This window comes from Podarcis melisellensis, assembly GCF_964234715.1.
Source record: "Podarcis melisellensis genome assembly, chromosome: 2".
In the NCBI taxonomy this organism is placed as follows: Eukaryota; Metazoa; Chordata; class Lepidosauria; order Squamata; family Lacertidae; genus Podarcis; species Podarcis melisellensis.
Window position 1 is genome coordinate 41,324,977 of NC_138529.1, and position 12,358 is coordinate 41,337,334.

Here is a 12,358-nt window from a genome sequence, read left to right on the forward strand (position 1 = left end):
AACACACCCCAGTAGAAATGACAAGCATGTGGCAGGTGGTTGTAATCCCAGGAAAGCAACAAAAAACAGGAGATTTCTTGAGCCCTTGGTGAGCCCCATATATGTCTGGCAAGGGGTATTTGGCATGGTGGGTAATCATGCAGTTAGAATGTTGTATCAGATGCCCACTCAGCCACAATGTTCGCTGCATGATACTGATCCTGACCTACCTTACAAGGCTGTTGTTAGGATAAAAAGGGAGGGGGGAAACCATGGACGCCACACCACCTCAGGCACCTTGCAGGAAAAGTGAGGTATAAATGTAATGAATGAATAAAGAAAGAAATAGTTGGAAACTCTTGGTTCTTGTGGATAGCAGGAATTGCCCTACTTTGTTTAGAGAAACCTTTAAAACTTGTGAAAAGTATAAGCACATTTCTTCCACACGCCTATAAATTCATCATTTGTACCTGGGGTGGCTCACCTGTGGCTGTCTGATGCTGTTGGGCTACGGCTCCCATCATCCCTGACCATTGGCCATCCTGGCTGGGGCTGATGTGAATTGGAGCCAAACAACTTCTGGAGGGCCACAGGTTCGCCATCCGCTGGTCTGAACTCCTCCAGCCTTAGGACAGATAAACATATTACAAGGGAAGTGCAGGGTTTTGAACCCATCACACTATTGGGTGGGTGGGGGCATCTGCAGATGATTAGTGAGTGAGAGGGGAGATGCTTTAATCTTCGTCCAAATTCTAACTCTCCCTTGCAAATGGCCCCTCCCTAGGTTTTTAACTATTTTTAAAAAATCATTTCCCTGAAACCAGAAATAAGCCTGGTTATGGAGATAGATAGCTTTGGGGGTGGGGTGTTTGCTGAGGAGAATAGCGGGGAGGATTTGGCTTCTTCCTGCTGCCCACCAGATTCGCCCGCAAGTCCTTCCCCTTGCCCACACATCATCTTGCCAATTTACAGTTTGCCAAGGTTATGTGTAGTTCCAACCTTCCTCCAGATAGATTACATCCTGATGGATTGGCTCCTGTGGTGAATTGGACAAAGGAATTGATCCCAAGATTTAGAACCCTGCTTCCTTTGACAGCAGAGCGGTCGGTCTTTCCCTATGTGTTTTGCCAAATCATAGGTAAGTTATCTTGCCACTAAACTGCCATTGATTTGGGAAAGAGTTGAATAGTTTCACAAGTATGCATGCTGGAAGTGGAGGGGAGGGATTCAGGCTTTGCTTGGGCTAGAAGCCAGGCGTGGTGGGGAGGGGAGTGCATCTAAAGTTGAAAGATGCATCTTTTTCATCCATGTCGAAATGGGAAACAGCTGCAGCGGCTCCAGCCAAAACCCTGCTGAGCTGGGACCACCATGTGGGGGAGAGGGTGTTAGATGCAATACCAGGCATGAGGAGAACTTGAATGGGGCCTCAAAAACTTCCCTGCCTCAAGTCTGCTGTACCTTGTCTGACACCTGGCATAGTATGCCTAGAAACTGTTGACAAAGCCTCTTTCTTCACCACCAGGTCTTGCTTGGGGCCAAGTGTCATTCAGGGTGAGTCCTAGCACCTATTTTTTGCTCACTCCTGGAGGATGGGAAGCAAATGACAGAGGGTTCCTGGTCATGGACAAAGTGTCCTGTCCCCCCAGTATGAAGAGCTGAACCACAAATACTTTGTGATTAGAAAGTTGAAGGGGTCCCCCCCTCGAGATGAGCTTTTAGGAAGGTTTGGGTTCATATATATATATATCGGGGCATGTGCGCACATGCACACAAACAGACTGAATACGGCTTGTACCTGACTCACTTGTTTTGAGCACTTAGAGGAACCTGTTCATGGTCTCGGCCTGCCTCCTTCATGTACTCCAGCCATGATAACCTGCCACACCCATGCTGAGGCCTGCCCAGGCTTGCCACTGCTGTGACCAGACCCTCTTATCCACAAGTGTCTGCCCTTTGGAGTCCTCCTAGGTACTCCACACACAATCTCCGATGCTCATGTTCTCCTTTTCTATGCCATTTCTAGTCATGATAGGTGCCCCCCACCCGCACTCCCTGCACTCCCTTCCTCCACTGAGAAGCTGGTCGCTTGTTGGTACAAATGGCAAAGAAAATAAACAGATGCATCTGAACTGGAAGCCTGGGGAAGCAGAGGGCAGCGACTGGGCTGGAAGGAAGCGGAGAGAGAAGGCAGTGACGCAACTGGGTGGCAGGTCTTCCCCAAATCCTCAGAACACTGCACGACCATCTTGAGTTCAGTGATGACTGTGTGCTATAAAACAAGGACTCCATCATTTTTGACCTGCTTCTGCTCACTCACGAAGGAAAAGAATTATGGGTTGGTTGGTTTACAGCTAGGAATTCAGGAGGTGAGATTGATGGGAGAGGCTGTCAATGATCTCAAGAACCTGGAAGAAGCTGAAATGCTATAGCAGCAGGGTGTGGAGGGAGAGGATGTGGGTTTGCCCAGGACAAAAGCTGGCACTGGTGGCCATTATGGAACACCTGCCGTAAGGAAAGGCAGCAAGGTAAAGCTGGGCACATTTACTGTGTGTATTCTCCTGTGCTTTTGTATGTCCTCTTCTGTGAAGCTTTGAATCTAGAATCTGGCAGAGGGCTGGGATTCCAGAGAATCAGCTTTCAGTTAAAACAAAAAAAAGTTTCTAGCCTTCATGATTGTGAAGGAAGAAAAGGAATGCCTGCTAAAAGCTCAGGGAAACAGGAGAGTTTTGATGGCATTTCTGAATGGCCACAGCTCCCTGAAGCCCCTGCCGTGGTCTTGTTCCTCTGCCATGCGCCTGCATTGCCCACTCCATGCGCTCCTCCTTCTTCCCTGCTGCAAGAGGTTGGGGGGGGGGAGGTTGCAATAATCCAAGCATTGCAATCAAAATAAACAAGTATGCAAATAAAGTAACTATGCAAACTTTATTGATATACACAATATATCACAAATGTAGAATAAGAATAAACTTGTTTCGGGATTTGTATTTTTAGAGTCAAACCATGTACAGTAAAATGTCTTAAATCACTCCAGTGTATACCAGATGAATGGTCTGCCAGGGAGCCCAGTTCAAGCCCAATAGCTTATATGCTGACATACAACATCTCTACTATCTCAGCAGTAAGCACCTGCCAGCTTAGCTATGCAAAACACACTTACACCAAAATAAAAACTTAGCATGATGGTTGTAGATACAGCCTGAAGGTTACCAAATCCAATTTCTTGCACTAATTTTCTAAGAGATAGTGTGAAACTTTGTCTTTCCACCTTGGGATCCTACTTAGTGGTAACAAGTACATCTTTGAATGCTCAGGCTGGACCTTCCTTGCGCCACTGAGCCATCACAACCATTTGTTATTAATTTAGGGTTAGAGAGCAAGACTTTGATACATGTTTGACTCCAACATTTTTCTCTTTACAATTTGTGTGTCATGCAGAGAGAAAAACAAAAAGAAAGACACACACTTGTGCCCATAGCATATGAGAAATAAACATTAGCTAGATGAACTTGGTTGGGGTCAGTGTGCTCAAACCCTGGGAAGAGCAAGGGAGGGCTCACTCACACCCATCTGAAGGAGCAGTGCAGCTTTCCAGGTCCCAGAGCATATGTCATTTAATTTTTAATTTATATACCGCCTTCCCATCTTGCTGTACTTAAGGTGGTTTCCAACCCACAAAAATGACAACAAAATTTTCTTATATATTTATGTGCCAAAAGGGAACATTGTAGATGTTCTCTTTTGACTATATGTTAGGATATTTATTCTCTTGTTTTTATTATGCATTTTGTGTTTTTTTATATTTGAATTTCAACAACCTCAGATATGCAGATGACACAACCTTGATGGCAGAAAGTGAGGAGGAATTAAAGAACTTTTTAATGAGGGTGAAAGAGGAGAGCACAAAATATGGTCTGAAACTCAACTTAAAAAAAACTAAGATCAAGGCCACTGGTCCCATCACCTCCTGGCTAATAGAAGGGGAAGAAATGGAGGCAGTGAGAGATTTTACTTTCTTGGGTTCATGATCACTGCAGATGGTGACAGCAGTCACGAAATTAAAAGATGTCTGCTTCTTGGAAGGAAAAGCAATGACAAACCTAGACAGCATCTTAAAAAGCAGAAACATCACCTTTCTGACAAAGGTCCATATAGTTAAAACTATGGTTTTCCCAGTAGTGACGTATGGAAGTGAGAGCTGGACCATAAAGAAGGCTGATTGCTGAAGAATTGATGCTTTTGAATTATGGTGCTGGAGGAGACTCTTGAGAGTCCCATGGACTGCAAGAAGATCAAACCTATCCATTCTGAAGGAAATCAGCCCTGAGTGCTCACTGGAAAGACAGATCGTGAAGCTGAGGCTCCAATACTTTGGCCACCTCATGAGAAGAGAAGACTCCCTGGAAAAGACCCTGATGTTGGGAAAGATTGATGGCACAAGGAGAAGGGAATGACAGAGGATGAGATGGTTGGATAGTGTTCTTGAAGCTACCAGCATGAGTTTGACCAAACTGTGGGAAGCAGTGGAAGACAGGAGTGCCTGGCGTGCTCTGGTCCATGGGGTCACAAAGAGTCGGACACGACAAAACAACAACAACAATATTTGAATTTTACGTTGTGAACCTCCCTGAGATCTATGGGTATAGGGTGGTATACAAATGTAATAATAATAATATAATTTAGCATGTGTAAGGGCACATGCTTAGCATGCAAAATGTCCCCATTATCTCCAGGTACTCTGTAAGGCACTTCTACCTGATACCTAGGAAAGCTTCTCCATCAGGGTAACAGACAATACAGTACCAAGGCTCTATCTGCACAAAAATTCAAAGCAGTATCATACCACTTTAAATAGTCATGTCATCCCCCAAAGAATATTGGCTTTGTTAAGGGTACTGAGAGTTGTTAGGAGACCCCGCCCTCCATTCCCCTCACAGTTCCCACAGTTCCCTGGGAAGAGGTATTGGCTGCTAAACCACTCTGGAAATTGTAGCTCTCCTAACAACTCTCAGTACTCTTAACAAACTACCATTCCCGGGATTCTTTAGGGGGAAACCATTATTGTTCAAAGTGGTACAGAATCATAGAATTCTGCAATGTGGAAATCTTTTGCCCAATGTGGGGCTCAAACCCACAGCCCTGAGATTAAGAGACCCATGCTCTACTGACTGAGCTATCCTCAGGTGTGATACTGCTTTAACTGCATAGTGCAGATGGAGCCTGGGTTAGATGGACCAGTGGTCTGACTGGGTATAAGGCAGCTTTCCATGTTCCAAACATGTAAGGCAAAACAAAAGCCTGTTCAGCTGACAATGTTCATTCTTGTCTTGGGCCTGGAGGCAGGAAGATCAAAGCAAACTTAGGCTTGCATCTGGGCTTGCAGAGAAGAAAACTTGTGAAGCAACCAAACAAAAACAAAACAACCTTGCAAAACACAGAAGGTTGATTCAGGGATCCCCAGTGCCAGCGCATTAACATTTGATATCCATCCTTGTGGTGACTGTGGTGGGCCAGATTGTGAATGGTGGAATGCCTAAGGAATGTATGGAGTGGCACTGCCACCTTTTATAAACTTGCCCCTTTCCTGTGCCTTTAGCAGCAGCATGACATGCAGAACAACAAGCGTCAGAAAATTAACATCATGGAAATAAAGGGACAGGGAAAGTTTCACCTGCAGTTTCGAGTGTGCTCAGCAGCTATTAAAAGTACAGAAACAGCAGCACTGTAAAAAAAGGTGGCAACCTTTATCTGCAGGGCTATGATGGAAAAACTTGAACCTGACAACTGCCTACACATATCCAGGAAGGCTCACTTCCTAAGCTTGAGAACCACTTTCCTAATACTGTGATGTTATCCTGAAACTCTTCACAGCCAGCATCAGACTCAATTGGAAATACTTTCTGTTTCCAGTTTTGGCTACTTCTATAACCAGCAGTCTTTTCCAGGGTACTGAACAATACATTCTGCTTCCACATGGAAATCTGTAACACCCGAAAATCTAATTTGTCTTGCCTGTGATTACACCAGTTCTATGACTGATCAGTGCCTGCAGGTCTCTCTTTATTGTTTGACCTTTCAAACTGAATAGGTAATAGCAGGTAGCCAAACTATTTATTGTAGTCACTCTGGACACATGACCTTTCACTTTTTAGACTACAAACTTATGCTTGCCTACTCAGAAGGAAGTCCCACTGAGTACAATGGGAGTTACTCCCAAGTAAGTGTGTTAGATTGGAGCATTAGGGTCATTGACAGCGGGTTTGTGTGTGCAAGAGAGAGAGCGCGCGAGAGAGCGCAAGCGCAGTAATGGAAGATTGCACAAGAAGAAATTGCACAGTCTGCAGCACGGTCTGTTGTAGTGCATGCACCACTTCCCAGTTTGTCTGTGAGCTTGCACTATTTAAAGAGGAACAAGGGTTCCAATTATTGGTTTGTCTGCACAGACTTCCCATGCCTCTTCCCCTATTGTTGAATTTTCACCTTTCTCTCTATTCTCTTTAGGGCCAATTCATACAATACAGTGGTACCTCGGGTTAAGTACTTAATTCGTTCCAGAGGTCTGTTCTTAACCTGAAACTGTTCTTAACTTGAAGCACCACTTTTAGCTAATGGGGCTTCCCGCTGCTGTCGCACTGACGGAGCACGATTTCTGTTCTCATCCTGAAGCAAAGTTCTTAACCCGAGGTAATATTTCTGGGTTAGCGGAGTCTGTAACCTGAAGCGTATGTAACCCGAGGTACCACTGCATCCAGAAAATAAGTTTTCTACTTGTCTGCCACTGGAAGTCTCCTAGTGCTCTTTGTAATTAGTGAAGTGTGGAAACATAGTGCACCGCATGTGTCTTCCTTTCTAACATCAATGGGTTTTGCTGGAAGACACTTAGTAGAAAAATGGAAAACTCTTGCTCCGATAAGGCTGAAAATCTGTACACACTTAACTGAAGTAAGCCCATTGAACTCAGTGAGGTTTACTTCTGAGTAGACAGGACTGCACTGCAAGTGTGAAATGGCTCTCACTAATTTCTTTCAGCAGAAGTTAAAGCCTGCCTACATCATGATACCAGGGCCCAGCTTCTCGTTTTGAAGTTCCATCTGCCCTTTTTGTGCCACACCACACTTAGGAGGGTCTGTGGCTGCCCAGGTACACACCACTATTCATTCAGAAAATAAACATCTGAGGCAGAACTGTAGAGAGTAGAAATTGCAAATGTATGAAATTTCTGTAAATTGCTTAGTATAGAGATGATGCAAGGCAAAATGGAATTGACTAATGATGTATTCTTTTACATGTCAACTCAGAAGTCAGTCCTTGGTGGTGGGTATACTGAGACTGCAACCTTGCTGTGGGGCAGGATGCACCTTAAGGCCACCCCTTTTATTTTATCCAAGGCCTATGACACCAGCCAATTCAATCTGTATAATTTTGCAATCTCCATTTGGATTATTGATCTCAGCATTTCAAATTCTCAGCTTTATGACATCAGCAAATTCCACCAGCACATTCCTGATTCTATTGCCAAGGTTGCTAGCAAACATGGGATGAAATTTGTGTCCCATGAGACAAGGAACCACAGTAATTATCTCTTTCTGCTCCTAGCCTAACTTTTGTCGCTTCTACAGATGATCTGGTAGCAAACAACTTGTTAAACAAAAACAGCAACTGAGTTTTAAAGTATTTTCTGTCATTGATCAGTGGTGGCCTGTTTGACAAAAACATAAACAGCTAGCTTCTAACTTAGATTTTGATATGTTGTTCCTCCTGATTTTCGCCCATTCAAAGGGCCCCTAATTAAAGCAGCACATGCTCTTTCTACTCTTCTCATAATTCATTAGTGGAAAAATACAGGTGCCATTGTGGGGGGTGGGGGGTGGGGCAGGGCCAGAGAATCAGGGACCTGCACAGAGTCACACACACAGAGCAAAGTCAGGAGCTGCATTGCTCACGAATACAAACCTGTGAGAAGTGATTTCACACAGTGGCAACATGTGACTTGCATTCCCTTACTAAGAAGGTACCCTTCTCGCACGGTTTCTTGGCTTTGAGAACTGGCTCCTGTGACCAAGTCTCTGCACTTTCTGCAATCCCACATGGTATTAATTCATGGTGCAGTGAACACTGTAATTCTTTGCCGAAATCCTTCCCCCCGTACCACTGCATGTTCACCATATTTTTGTTTTAAATGGGTTGTTAGCCACCTCAAACTGAGATGAGTGGGATAAAAATCACTTAAAGGAATACATGCATTTTACTGCACTGTTACCAACAACCTTCCAAGCTAAAGGATCTAGATCTAGGGATGCAGTGAACAGTGGCGTAGCGTGGGGGGTGCAGGGTGGGCCGGCCGCACCGGGCACAACATCTGGGGGTTAAGGTTAGGGGGCGCAAATCCACGGGTTAGGGGGTGCAAATTACTTGCCTTGCCCCAGGTGCTGACAACCCACGCTACACCACTGGCAGTGAAGCAGCTGCCCAGTTACTACAGCATGAGTCCCAAGTTACAGTACGTAGCAAGTGGGACCCTACAAAAAAATGTTGCAGGGTACCCTTTGTGTGCATGTGTGGTCACCCCGCCCCCAAAATAGATGGGCAGTGCCATTCAAATGGTGTGTGTATGCTGCGTCTTGTAATCAGTTATGCAATTCAAGTTGGCACCCCTGCTGCCTATCCTGATCCTTTTGAGTGGCAAAAACAGGGACTGAAGCTGGGGCCTTCTGCTTATGCTCTACCATGAAGTGAGGGCCCTCTCCATTTTGTTGGTGCTAAAATGTACATGCTAACTAGCAGTTACAGGGTAGAAGCAGAGCAGAAGCAATTTCCACTCAGCCTCAATTTTGTCTGATTTTGAAAAATCAATGTAATGAGGATAAAAACAATGCTGCCATTTTGTATTGTGGGGCAAGGATTTCTGATTCCCAGTTCTTTAACAACAAAATGGCTATCTCACACTGCAGCAGATACAGTGGTAAAGGTAAAGGTAAAGGTACCCCTGCCCGTACGGGCCAGTCTTGACAGACTCTGGGGTTGTGCGCCCATCTCACTTAAGAGGCCAGGGGCCAGCGCTGTCCGGAGACACTTCCGGGTCATGTGGCCAGCGTGACATCGCTGCTCTGGCGAGCCAGAGCCGCACACGGAAACACCGTTTACCTTCCCGCTAGAAAGCGGTCCCTATTTATCTACTTGCACCCGGAGGTGCTTTCGAACTGCTAGGTTGGCAGGCGCTGGGACCGAGCAGCGGGAGCGCACCCCGCCGCAGGGATTCGAACCGCCGACCTTTCGATCGGCAAGTCCTAGGCGCTGAGGCTTTAACCCACAGCGCCACCTGCGTCCCCTAGATACAGTGGTACCTCAGGTTAATTACTTAATTCGTTCCAGAGGTCCGTTCTTAACCTGAAACTGTTCTTAACCTGAAGCACCACTTTAGCTAATGGGGCCTCCTGCTGCTGCCATGCCACCGGAGCCCGATTTCTGTTCTTATCCTGAAGCAAAGTTCTTAACCCAAGGTACTATTTCTGGGTTAGCGGAGTCTGTAACCTGAAGCGTCTGTAACCTGAAGCGTATGTAACCCGAGGTACCACTGTAATTAAGAAATTGGGGGAGGGGGGTGTCCAATTAGGACTTTTGTGTGGAACGGCAGTTAGCTTAGCTTATGTCTGGTACTCAGAGCAAATTCCAGAATTATTTAATTCTAAATGTGTGTCTTTTCTATCTAGCTCTGGTTGGTGGATCTTGGGATTTCCAGTAAAAAGCAAAGTAGATCCGATATGCCTGAAGTCTGCTAGGCCGTTGTAAGGGATGGGAGAAAGGGAGAAATAATGTTGCCTGGATTGTAATGCAGGGCTTGGGGAGGGCTAGGGCCTAGTTTCAGGGTCTAGCTGTGGGTCAAGAGTCCCAGCAAAGAGGGAGGATGTGTGATCTGCTGCTTCTCATCGCCTCGGAGAGAGTCTTGGCAAAGGATGAGTGGGAACCCTGTGTGCAGAGTGGCAGCCTGAACATTCCCCAAAGTCCCTGGCCCCAGATCTCTGCTCATTCCTATGGAAGGCAGCCAGGCAGCCAGATGTGAGTTAGTTGCCTGTAGCAAGGAATGGGCCTGGCTCGCTCAGACTGGTTCCACCGCTCCTCAGACTTGAGCACCAAACACTTACTCCCGTCCTTAGCCCACTGGCACAGAGGATTTCAGCAGACAGACATGACAGATGGAAGTGAGACAATTACTAAGGCTGAAAGCTTTCAAACTCTGCAAGCAGAAGCAAAATGCCCTGCTTTTATTAAGAGCATCCAATGTGTTGTGCGAGATTTTAAGTTACACAAAAATTGAACAAAGCAAACATCCTGTGCCTGAGGAAGTGTGCTACAAAACTCAAAAGCTCATACCGCACACGTTGTGAATCTTGGTTGGTTCTAACCGTAGTACTATGGTCATTTTATAGACCTGCCCCTTGGATTTTTCGGACCCTTATGAGGATCCAGAGCTAAATCTTCATAAGGTGTAGAAGTATGTTTTAGCTGTCCATGCGTTAATGTACATGAGCCATTTGGAACACCTGAATCGCTATACAGTGGTACCTCGGGTTACAGACGCTTCAGGCTACAGACGCTTCCGCTAACCCAGAAAATAGTACCTCAGGTTAAGAACTTTGCTTTAGGGTGAGAACAGAAATCACACGGCAGCAGCGGGATGCCCCATTAGCTAAAGTGGTACCTCAGGTTAAGAACAGTTTCAGGTTAAGAACGGATCTCCAGAATGAATTAAGTTCTTAACCCGAGGTACCACTGTACTGTACTACTAATTGCTTGGTGGTGATGATGATGATGATTTCTGCTATAGCTATGGGCAGGTCTGTAGACCTTAGGCCAGCAACCAATACTTCAAGTGTAGGAAGCTGATGAGTTTGCCCATGGCTAAGGAGGGGAGGCTTCTCCTCTCATGTGTGGCTGCTTTGTCATCATGGCACTCAGAAGTCTCAGTCTGGATGTGCTGGTCTTCTTGCTGCTGTGAAGCAAGGCAGGGACATTATTTGCATGGCAAGAGTATGGAAGAAGAAAGCCAAAGAAGCTGACTAATTCATGTGAGGTCACACAGTGTGTTGGTGGTAGAGCAGGGAGCCTCCTTTGAAAAAACTGATTCATCTAACATAATCAAACTGAGCATAAAGGAGACTGAAAGGGACCAAATGTGCTCTGTCATCCTGTCCCACTGGAGACCAGGTCTGCCTACACACCAGACAATTAAAACACATGGCTTCCCCCAAAGAATCCTGGTAACTGTAGTTTACCACTCAATTCCCAGCACCCTTAATGAACTACAGTTCCCAGGATTCTTTGGGTTTTACATGTATGATGTGTACACAGCCTAGGATTATGTTCTACTCTACCCTTTTTTGGATGAATGTTAGTCTCTTGATAGAAGGTTCTGATTATCTTCCAAGTCATTGGCTTATCGAATCCTTGTAATGGTCTTGCTATCCCTTTGATCCACATACTGTGGCAATGAGTTCCAGTGATCATTTGCATGAAAACAGCTTGGTAAACCCTTTTTTTAATAGCTGTTACGTGAACTGAACAGGCAATCCACATACCCATTGATTGAGCTAGAATCATTATAATAGTCTTACCCCCCCCCCCCATGATTTCATGTCAGTTTACTGTATATCCCATCAAAAGGCTGCACACATTTGGAACAACAGCAGCAGCATCATAATGCCAGAGTTTTCGGGCCCAGTTTGAAGATTCAGCTTAGGAAAATGCTGTGATGCAGCACAATCTCTACACAAATCTGGAACCCACTAGGACAGTGGTTCCTAATTAAGGGTATGGGGACCCCTGGGGGTCCACAGAATGCACCCAAGCAATTTAGTTGCCTCTCCCCAACTAAATTTTTGTCAAATTTTGCATGGTAATATCACAAATTTTAGGGTTTTTTTTTAAGTGTACCTAAAATCCTTTGCTTGTTAGGGGCTGCCCCACATTTTGTTCAAAATTGCTTTGCAGAGGTAACTACCAGAGAGTTATCAAAATTTTCACAAATGGGTGGGGGGTCCTCAGTAATTAGCTAATTGGGAACCACTGCATTAGGATGTTAAATGCTCTTATCCCTCTGCTCCCACCCTCGCTCCTTAGTCGACAAAGATCTGCGTAGCAAACAGCAAGCTCTTCGAGAATCCAGAAATAAGAAATTTCTGGAAAGGCGTTTAGATTTTCCTTTGTGCCTCCCCTCCGCCCTAGCCCAGCTACACGGCCCGGCTCCTGGGTTTGTGCCACTGGAAACAAGCAGACGTTGCTCTGGGCTGCTGCTGCTGCTGCCTCCACCCCTCATCGTGGGGGAAGGATGGAAACTTTCCCCTCTCCTTGGGGAATTGGGACGTTCAAGAAAACAGCAACTTTT

At 45.5% G+C, this 12,358-nt stretch overlaps 2 long non-coding RNA genes across 2 annotated transcripts in view; one reads left to right on the plus strand and one right to left on the minus strand.

Moving 5' to 3' along the window:
• LOC309363936 overlaps nt 1-12,358 on the minus strand; it is a 230,318-nt gene that overhangs the window by 128,714 nt on the left and 89,246 nt on the right. The gene's annotated exons all lie outside the window — the stretch shown is intronic.
• LOC309364260 lies at nt 4,826-7,784 on the plus strand. The gene is made up of 2 exons (XR_014165790.1): nt 4,826-6,499; nt 6,729-7,784. It is a non-coding gene; the product is annotated as an uncharacterized lncRNA (long non-coding RNA).